Raw genomic sequence first — 11,832 nt, forward strand, 5'->3', positions numbered from 1 at the left:
ACCTTGAACCCCTATAGAATCTTCCAGGAAGTGTTGTTTTCCAAAATTCCAACGCAGAATAAAATCTAAAAATAAAATCTATCTAAAAACACTTTTACCTATTGCTAAACTAAGTATAATACTTCAGAGTATTATAGAGACACATTAGAGATGTACATCTATATAATATATTCACATCCACACTATAAATAGCATCCATTAATCCATCATTAATCATCACTCCATTCAGACTACCGACTACTGACAACCTTCTGAACTTGAATAAGCATGCAAAACCAACAATTATCATTTCAGCCAAAACTTTTCTCTTTTGTTCTCACCATTATAGACTCTGATTAATGGGAATCGAGTCAATTACAATGACTGACAGAGGGGAGGGGTGTGGGTGGGGTGGTGGGGGAGCAAATAGGGGGTGGTCAGGAGGGGGGCTGAGTCTAAACTAGGGGTGGTGTGGAGGGGGGCTGAGTCTCAACTAGGGGGTGGTCCTGAGGGGGGCTGAGTCTAAACTAGGGGGTGGTCCTGAGGGGGGCTGAGTCTAAACTAGGGGTGGTCTGGAGGGGGGCTGAGTCTAAACTAGGGGTGGTCTGGAGGGGGCTGAGTCTAAACTAGGGGGTGGTCCTGAGGGGGGCTGAGTCTAAACTAGGGGTGGTCTGGAGGGGGGCTGAGTCTAAACTAGGGGTGGTCTGGAGGGGGGCTGAGTCTAAACTAGGGGTGGTCTGGAGGGAGGCTGAGTCTCAACTAGGGGGTGGTCCTAAGGGGGGCTGAGTCTAAACAAGGGGGTGGTCCTAAGGGGGGCTGAGTCTAAACTAGGGGTGGTCTGGAGGGGGGCTGAGTCTAAACTAGGGGTGGTCTGGAGGGGGGCTGAGTATCAACTAGGGGGTGGTCCTGAGGGGGGCTGAGTCTAAACTAGGGGGTGGTCCTGAGGGGGGCTGAGTCTAAACTAGGGGTGGTCTGGAGGGGGGCTGAGTCTAAACTAGGGGTGGTCTGGAGGGGGGCTGAGTTCAAACTAGGGGTGGTCTGGAGGGGGGCTGAGTCTCAACTAGGGGGTGGTCCTGAGGGGGGCTGAGTCTAAACTAGGGGGTGGTCCTGAGGGGGGCTGAGTCTAAACTAGGGGTGGTCAGGAGGGGGGTTGAGTCTAAACTAGGGGTGGTCTGGAGGGGGGCTGAGTCTAAACTAGGGGTGGTCTGGAGGGGGGCTGAGTCTCAACTAGGGGTGGTCCTGAGGGGGGCTGAGTCTCAACTAGGGGGTGGTCCTGGAGGCTAAACTAGGGGCTAAACATATGCACACACGCACGCATGCACGCAACAGCTGCAACCAGAGATGCTGGAGATACTAAATGTTGCCCCTGGATCAGCTTCCAATGATCCAACTCCCATGAAACCCACTGTCCTCCAAACCATTTGTCCTTTTAAGTCTTTGTCTTTCTTCGTATCCCGCCATTCCTCTCAGGTGCATAACGCAGCCACTTCTGCAGTGGATCTCTGGGAGCAGCCGCTGGGAAAAAAGAAAAAAAGAATACTTAAAGATAAACAAGAAAGCTGCAGTGGGCACGTTCCATTCCAAAGTGAACAGTGTCCTTTTTAGTGTACTAGATTTTCAGGTGGCCTTAGGTGCATTTTCAACCCCAGTCATATAATTGATCCACACTAATGCTCGTAAAAAATCGTATTGTGAGCATTACAGAGGACCACTTATATGACGTTAAGGTTGGAAATGGGTGAGGTGTTTCTTTAAGAGTGGTTGCATGTTCCATCAGGCTCATTCCATGGTGAGAAAAATGCATCCATTCATATTTACTTGAGATAGAAGTGAAAATACTTAATTAAATTAAATATCCATCATCAAAATAGCTAAATCCACTGTAGTAAACCTAGTATTTTGAGGTGCAGATTGACTCACCAAACATGCAGTCCTGCATCAGTGTGTCCTTGAAGGCCCTCTTCGGTCCCTTTCCCGCCCAGTTGAAGATGCATGCTAGACAGTTTGTCATGGTAGCGGATAGCATTCGCCGGATCATATTTTCTGAGTTGGTCCCTCCGATTAATGCCAGGTGGGTTGTCTTAACAGATTGGAGAGGGAAAAAAGTTAGTGTGCTAAAGTGTACAGTGTGCTATGTCAAATGGACAGAATATAATGTTTTAAGTACACATTTTAAGACTTTTTTATTAACTCTAAAGAAAGACCATTACTGTGTCAAAACTAATCAACAAACAATACCATCAAACAAATTAGCTAAATGAATTGTCAAATATTGACTAAGTCAATAAATATCATCCCGCATATCATTGCAAGGCTATTTTCACAATATTTCTATGCCAAGCACACATCCAAGCAAAAAACTAAATAAATGCCTCCACTCCTACAATTCAGACATTATAAACACTTAGATTTCAAACAATACATTTAAGAAAATACAAAAATGTTCACCATCTTTCGACGGACTGTTTCGTCCTTGAGTGCAGCTTCAGCCTCATCAAACTGCTCCTCATTGGTGAGCGGCAGCCAGGGGTGCAGTCGTAATATGGGCGAAGGCCAAACGCTTCCGCGCACGCGCATACATGTTCCCTCGGTTGCGCACAGAACAGACGATACACCTTGTCTCATCCTTCCAGTCGAGAGATCAAGCAACCCCCCACCTACAGGGCTTGTATTTGGTTGTCGGTATCCTATTATTATGCAAAGTCTAGGTGATAAGTGCCGCGACGAGTCATTTTTGTGTGGCCGGCCGGCACTTACCACCTAGACTTTGCATAATAATAGGATGCGCGCACTTCGGCCTCAGTGACGAAGCCCAAACGTCATTTGACCGCGTTTGCCCAGCACTGCACCCCTGGCGGCAGCACGATGGGGAAGTTCTCTTCTCTCTGTGATTCAGGTCCAGCTCGGTGATCGTTAAAGGTGGATTTAGCCATTTCAGTCTTCAGAAACTGAACGTCATGTGAAATTTGCTTCACCTCCACGAGTAGCTCTGCAAGCATCCTGGTGTTTTTGTTGGCAGCAAGGTCTTGAAGAAAAACAATTGGTTTTACATTAAATTTCAAGGATAGATTCACCATTTCAATCATTTAGAATGACACTAAGCAACTCTGTGATAGCTTAAGTCTTTGCACCCCTAACTTATAGTAACCATTAAGTGCTTAAATATTAAGCCTAAACACCATGACAAATTACATGAAAAAAACAGGCGAATCCAGCGTCTCCGGGGTTGGTGACGAACGCAATCTCCGCTACGCCACCTGACCGCCTTGCTTGATATACTGTTAACTGTTTGTGAAGGAAGCCTAGTGGCTAGATTGCCCTTTAACCATTATGCAACAGTTTTCTCATCAACCCAAGACAACAGAGGTGCATATAATCTATTGGGAATGAAGAAACCATCTTTACTATCCCTGTTAAAGGACTGATTTTCTGTTTCAAGTGGTGTTCCTCATCAATCATATCACAATAACTCGAATCCGTCCTGAGCCTGACATTTGTTTCAGGATACGTCATTTTGTTCCTCCACACACCCTCTTGGTCACACACCCTGAATAACCATTATGTGACTTAATATTCTTAACGTAGGCCCTAGCAGGAGCATCACGCACAAATGAGGAAACCTGTACATTCAATGTCTTACCATTATGAACAATGCCATTAGCCAGCACATTTTTAAGGTCGCTAACAAATTTCTGCAGATACTCAACAACACACTTTGGCTTGCTTAAACCACTAAATATACCGACAATAAATGGGGACTTAGTGTAATCACAATTCAGGATTGCAAGTATAGGCCAGAATTGAAGTATTGAACTCCTAAAGAGGGGGAGACCATCTATATTGAACTGTAAAGTAAGAGTTGTGAGGTTCACTGGTAAACTCAAACATTTTAATCATGAAAGTATTCCTCGCACCAATCCAAAATGATAGTACTCGCCACCTTGTATTTGAGTGGTTGCAACATGAGATTGTGTTCCAAGCAGAGTCCTTCCATCTTTAGGGAGCTTAGGGTGAAATAGCTTTAAGATGGACAGCAGAACAGACAAAGCAACAAGACTAATGGAGTAGGATGTTGCCCAATATCTTAGGCTCCTTATAAGCAGATCCTGACTAGGCAGCTGCTCCTCATCGCTCTCATAGTGAGAATCTGATTCATCTTCATCATTGCCAGCTTCATCATCTATATCATCATTTTCCATGTGCACATGATCTGATTCAACTTAATTTCGAGCTACTGCACTACCATCAGAATGATCATTTTCCCATTTGCACATCGGACTCAACTTCATCATTGCCAGCTACACTGCCATCTATATGACCATTTTCTATGTCTACATGTGAAGCTGGTAGTGCATCTAGTTGGGAAAAGTGTGAGCTTGTGAAGGCAGGTTCCCTATTCACACAGGGGTAAATATTTTCTCTTTGATTATGCAGAGATTCCTCATATTCCTTAAGGATATCTTTCTCTATGCCCCTTACAGTTCGAATGACTCTACGTCTTTTAGCCCAATACGATTCATAAGAAGCCATCTTAACACATTAACTCCCGGATTGAAAGGTATAACAACGTATAGGTTACAACAGGTCTAAATAGAAAAGAGGTGGTGCTGCTATAATTATTATTTTTTTGTTATTACTTGGCCAGTGTTTTGCAGTGAACCCTCCAGTCCTCTTGTAGCACAACCCTGAAAATAGAGGGGAAAAAATTATTAAAATAATATATCCATAAAACAAATATATATATCAGCCAAATTATTAATTTATCAGGTCCTTCCAACATATTTTTAAATATTTTAACCTCTTCCACCCGGAGCCTATTTTCTGAAAATCCACCTAAAATATATACCTAGGTAAATGGAATATTGCTCCACTTCTACAAGGGCCATTTGCATATTCTTGTATAGGGTCATCTATCTATCTAATGTATATTCACAGTGTCAGAAATATTGTGTCTATTACTAGGCTTGCTTAAATTGTGATGAAACAAAGGAGAATATGAATTATGATTTTTCTTTGCATCTTTGACAGTGAATAACACCATGCTAATAATGACCAATTAAAAACTGCCACTGATCTCGTTCAATACCTTCTTGAGTGTAAAATAAATAAAGGGAAGATTATTAAACAGAAGGTTCTGTAGATACTGTACTGAATTCTCCCATCCGGACCAATGCAATTTGAAATATTATCATAGAATATACAATAGCAGGCTTATAAATTACCTTATTATAGCCAATTCGCACATTTATATATATACATATATTATCTTTAAAATGCCCGAGTTCAATTTGGATTTAGTATCACCAGCGTGCATGAGAACAGATAATGAAATCTACTGTAATGTTCAGTCGCTTTTTTATTTGATCAAGGTGGCACCATTTTGAAACTATTTTCAAATCTAATTGTTGCTGAATGCTAACAATAGGGAAGAGAAACTAACTATGTTTCAATATTTGTCATAAACGTTACCTTTTGTGGTAGAATTATCCCGAATAATAGCAGTTATTGGAATCATTCTCGAAGTCAACTTCCTGTCTGTTTAACTTTCTGTCTAAGTGCATGTCTATGGCTTGGGGTGGAAACATACACTTTAGAATCACCAGAAAGGCTTTCGAAATAGTGAAATGCCATGTTGGCCTCAATATTTTCAAAACAAATTATATGAAAAGGTTATGAAATTAACAAGAATGTGATAAAATATGTAATAAAAACAGAGCTCAACGCAGACATTTGATCAGTAGAAATCCATTTGTTTCCCCCATACCAAGATGGCGGCGTTCTCGTGACGTCAGAGTGTAGCTGACGTTAGCTTGCTAAGCTATCAGACTCGCATGGTCTGTTTAGCTGACGTATAAGCTAGCAGACTCGCATGGTCTAGTGTAGCCGACGTTAGCTCGCTAAGCTAGCAGACTCGCATGGTCTGTATAGCTGACGTTAGCTGGCCAAGCTAGCAGACTTGCATGGTCTGTGTAGCTGGCTAAGCTAGCAGACTCGCATGGTCGAGCTGACGTTAGCTGGCTAAGCTAGCAGACTCGCATGGTCTGTGTAGCTGGCTAAGCTAGCAGACTTGCATGGTCGAGTTGACGTTAGCTGGCTAAGCTAGCAGACTCGCATGGTCTGTGTAGCTGGCTAAGCTAGCAGACTCACATGGTCGAGCTGACGTTAGCTGGCTAAGCTAGCAGACTCGCATGGTCTGTGTAGCTGCTAAGCTAGCAGACTCGCATGGTCTGTATAGCTGACGTTAGCTGGCTAAGCTAGCAGACTCGCATGGTCTGTGTAGCAGGCTAAGCTAGCAGACTCGCATGGTCTGTATAGCTGACTTACGTTAGCTTGCGCTGTTATAAGTTAATGCTACTTTCCAGGCCGGGGGTTTTGACATTTTCAAACCGTGAAACCGGTTACCGGCACATGCCTAATGTGAATAGCATAATACATTATATTGTCAAGGACTTACCAAAGAGTTGTGCACACTTGACTAGTCACGCTGAATGAAGACACCATGGCGCCAAGTTTTTCTTTTAATACCTCAAGTCCTGTGAGATCTTCTAGCTGGCCTCGCGAGTTGCTTACGACCTACCCCCTCGAAGGGGAGGGGGGAGGGGAGGGGGCATTATCAGCACTACGTTGTAACCATGTAATTTCATTGTTGGGCATTTCAACATTGAAAAACAAGCATCTATACTAAATCGATTCAACAACAGTTTTTCAAATGTTGAAATGGTATCTGTAATTTAGATATTGAATAAACATAGCTTTTTCAACCTCAACCAAAAATAACCAATCTGACCAAAATCCATTTAATTAATGTCTTTTGCTATCTGGGATGTGTCTTCACAAAATCATCAAGGGGTTGTTTTAACTAGAAACTGCGATCGTCTTTGTCGAGCAAGTTTTAGGTCCGGTAAAATACGACACTGTGATCGTTACAAAAACATGTTTCAGGTGTGGTAAAATAGACATAGAATATACCTTACCTTAGCCAGAAGGTACTCCAAAAAGAATAATCCCCAGTGATCCCATCGCCATCGCGATTACTCGTGTATATGTCTATACTCGTGTATACGGGAAATAGGCTTCAGGTGATAAAATCTCAGAGCAATCGCTCTGTCGCTCTGTCTCTGAGGAGGCGGAGTCCTTAAAAAAAAAAGAAAGAAAAGGTGTCAAGCTATTCCAGTTCAAAAAATTCCAACGTAGGCAGATGAGCCAGGGAAGCCCAGAGAGCTCCGGCCAAGTGTATAGAATGGGGATCAAAGGAAAAAGATCAAAGCATCTAAAAACAAGATATTACGTTTTTGGCACTCAACGCTTGGCGGCAAAACACAAGATATTAAGTTTTTGGCACAGAATGAGTTAAGACAGACGGTTTGGATGAACGATTTAACCAGACCATGAAAAATATGCTTTGTAAGTTTGTGACTCAGACAGGCTCAAACTGGGACCAGTGGCTACCCTACCTCCTGTTTGCCTATCGGGAGGTACCTCAAGCCTCAACAGGTTTCTTACCATTTTAACTTCTGTATGAGCATGAGGTAAGAGGTCCGTTGGATCTCCTGAAGGAGCACTGGGAGGGCCCAAAATCTGATGCAGACAATGTGGTGGCTTATGTAGTGAAGATGAGAGAAAGGTTGGAGATGACAGCACTGGCACATCTTCAGGCGGCACAAGAGACTCAAAAGGGCTGATATGATAGGAAAGCCAGAACAAGAGACTTGGAGTCGGCAAAGTGGTCGCAAGGAAGGTGGGAAAAGTGACCTATGAACTCTTCATGCCTGACAGAGGTAAGAAGTATCAAACCTTGCATATCGACTTGTTGAAAGAGTTTCATGCCAGACAAGACTCTGTGCAAGAGAGCCTTTTTGTGAGAGCAGTAAGTGGGTCTACCTCAAAGAGAACACTCCACCCCAACAGAAGAGCTACAGGATCCCAATACAAGTTTGCATTGGCAACATGCTCATCCCTGTTTATATTAAGCACTACACGCATCATTCTGGTGTAGCACCCATCCAGAGACTTCTGCAGGGTAGGTTTCAGGGTCCAGCAGTCACTGCCATACAGAATAACAGACTTGCATAAAGGAAGCTCCTTTTGAGCAAAGAAACCACACACACTCTATAAATGCTTGTCTGTTCTCTGTCAAGTCCTCTTCTGTGTGAAACCCCCTGTGAGGCGGTCGCTTCTTCTCCCTATAACCGGGGAGCGAGCTGTCAGGGAAGGGAGAGCATAATTAGTCAACACCTGTAACACTTGTGCCAATTAGACTGGCACTGCTCCTGTGAGCACTCCCACCCATCTCTCTCCTCCTGCAGCAGAGCCCAAACCACTACCACAGTAATGTGACACACTCTTGCATCGTACACCACCCACTGCCAAGGCTCTGTGTAGACTTGTACTGAAAGAATCTGCCTGACAGCTATATGGGGATAAGATTGTGAAAGGAATGTTCAAACATGAGATAGGCGTATCACCAGGGGCACTGGATGCATTAAGACATGCTGGGGCCAAAGGTGTCTGACAGCGTGTCTGTGTGCAGCGGTAGATAGACCATAGACTCTCTCACTCCATATTTAATGATTGATCTGAAAGGAAAAGAATGAGATGAGCCCCGGATGGCATGCAGCTTTATGAGTGGGATTCTACCGAATGAGTGCCATTTGCTAGTTGTAACTCTTCCAAATTAAACAACATTTTAGTTTTTGACGATTGCATACCTTTTTTGCAAAGCTTAATTTTATACTTTATACATATAGCACATGCATGCGTCTGGTCTCTTTTGAAAGGTAACATTCTGAAGTGGCTGATTGCTGATTATCCAAAATGGCCATCCACTTCCATTCATTCAGACGTGCGAGTCAAAACAAAGAACTTGTTGGTCTTCTTCTCGTTGCAATCATTGCTCTGGGATCGCTTTCAGAGCAGATGCTCCTCGGCTACAACGGTGGCAAACATTTTTGCCATCAGCGGTGACTGGTCAGTTCAGGACCGTTTTACAACCATACAGTACGTGGTCACTCGTCGGAATGGCTTGTCAAATGATGGTCGCTGGATATTTTGTCTTGTAACTCGAGACCCGAAGCACGCAATAGGTTGAGTGTGGTGATGATCGAAAAGCGGCAAATTCAACTTTCCAACAATGTATTGGTTGCACAGCAAAAAATGCTGCCCGGAGCCGACAGACAAGACCAAACTTCTGCGAAGTGCGCGTGTCCCGCTCACGGGCGTGACGTACCATATACGGTATGCCGAACGTTAAGAGGTTAATCTGTATCTGAATCAGGAGATTTTCTTCTCTCCGTCATAATTTATAGTGTATCTCTTTGTCGCATAAAGACTCTCTGGCAGTGTGCATAGAATAAGGCATAGATTTTTTAAATGTACATGTACATTACAGTGAAATGCTTGGTTCTGTGTGAGCCCCCTGAGAATGTGCTTCATACAGAAAAAAAGTTAAAAGAATAATGTCCAAACACTATACAAATATACAATATACAAACTAAAGTACAACCTAAAGTACAAAATCAAGTACCAAATGCAAACCTTTTTTATGCAAAATGCTAAAATGAGGTATGGATGTAGTGCAAATCTTTTTGTAATAAATAGATAGAATGTGGTGTAGTGTTAAAAGTGTTTAAAGTGTCTAAAGTGAATGTTAAAGGTGAGCGTTTGTTTAAAGTGAGTGTGTGCATGTGGATGTGTGTGCAATGAATGTAGATCGATGGGTTAGTGGGGATGGGTTATTCATGCCAGTGGTTCTCAATGTGGGTTCAGGGGTGTAAAAAGTACCCAGAAATTATACTTAAGTGAAAGTATGGGTACCGTCTCAAAATCTGACTCAAGTAAAAGTCAAAGTATCTGGCTAAAAACACACTTGAGTAAAAGTAAAAAAGTCCTACTTTTAAATGTACTTAAGTACTAAAAAGTTAAAGTACATTTTTTTTTGAAAGGGATAGACCAGGGGTCTCAAACTCATTCCATCGTGGGCCAAGTTTTCATTTTGACTATACATTGCACCAGGTGAGTTAGTTGAAGAGGTGAGCCAATTAGTGAAATCATCAGCTGGTGTTTAGGCAAGGCTGGAATGAAACCAAGCATACACTCTCTACCCACAATGGAATGTGTTCTGCGATAGACAATGCTGAAATGAAAGAACAGAGGACACTTTTTTTGCATAACAATTATTTAAGGCACTTCTCCATTGAAGGTAAACTAACATGGACGCCATTCATATCACAGCATGAATAATATCACAATATTAAAAACAGAATGGTGTATCCTGAATAATATCACAATATTAACCACAGCATACTGGATTATCCAGAATAATATCACAATATTAAAGGCAGAATACTGGAGTACCCTGAATAATATCACAATATTAAAGACAGAATACTGGAGTAGGCCTACCCTGAATAATATCACAATATTAAAGACAGAATACTGGAGTACCCTGAATAATATCACAATATTAACCACAGCATAATGCGGATCTGACTGTCTATTCTTCTGATAGCAGGTGTTTAATCAAAGATCCCCGCTTTCTAGTGTTGCACAAGGACCAATCAGCATGGGTATGGGCGGGTTCATTTTCCATTGATGGGGATTTGATTGGCTGTTTACCTGCGGTCGCAGGATTAATAACGTTAACGTTAGTTCGGCCAGATAAACAATTAAAATATACCAATTCAAATGGTTGGACCAGTGAGATTTGTACTTTGTACTTTGTAGGTCTGCATTTTAAATGTAAGGAGTAAAAAGTATGTTTTTTTTCTCTGAAATGTAATGGAGTAAAAGTACAAAGTATACAAACCTAATAATACTCGAGTAAAGTACAAATCCCCCAAAACAGTACTTAAGTATTGTAACACAGTACAATTACTCAAGTACTTTACACCCCTGGTTCTGGTACCACCAGGGGTCCTTCAGGAGGGCAAATATGTATTTGCATTTGTTAAACAATGTAAATGATTGAAAAACAGTGCAAGAAAATTGTAACAAAAGTTAAAATAAATGCTATGGATGGGTGTAACATGCCATGGGTGGTGATGTGGCCAAACGGTGGAACAATAGAGTCTGAGGCAAGTTGTCATCAGCCAGTGTTCACCAGAGTAAAACAGGCTGCAGCACAACTAATTACAATAACGTAGCATTTTACATAATAATTTTACATACAAATAAATGCCATTTAAAAATAAGAGCAAAACATTTGGGCTGTCAAAATGAATGCTTTAACTCTGGAGATTAATAAATTCAGCGTTAAAAAAAAGTTATCTAGATTAATCTATGTGTAGCAGCCTGAAAATATTGTCTATTATTCAGAACTGCTGACTTGCTTTTTATCTCCCCTGTGTGCACAAAGACATCATTGATATTCTCACGAACAATGATGCAAGTTTCTCCTTCTTCTACCTGCCGAAATATGGATTATAAACGGCAGTACTGGATTCTATTCTACCATCCTTTCCCCTGTGTGACTAGTAGGCGGGACCAGCAGGGGGCGGTAGCAGGCAGAGAGTGTCGGAGAGAGATGGGAGGAGATATGGAGGAGAGAGACGGAAAGCGAGCCTCTTCGGCAGTGAACTTGACCATGAACAGTCGCAACGGGCGTGTGCTCCGGAAGAGCCCCGTTGAATGAGTGAACTGGAAGAGCCCCATGAAATAGCGACGGGTGATAAGGAGTACTTGCTAGTTGACGTGATATCCTAGAAGTACCAGCGATAGTGTGTGAGCAAACGGTACGGAACAAAGCACTAACGTTCCTAGTAGTCGGGTTACAGTAGTAGTGTGGCGGTATAAGTAACGTGCGGCTAACAGCATATCTGAGTCCATAGCAGTCGGGTTACAGTAGCAGTGTGACGG

The sequence above is a fragment of the Notolepis coatsorum genome, assembly GCF_963971535.1.
Source record: "Notolepis coatsorum genome assembly, chromosome: 10".
NCBI classification, from domain to species: Eukaryota; Metazoa; Chordata; class Actinopteri; order Aulopiformes; family Paralepididae; genus Notolepis; species Notolepis coatsorum.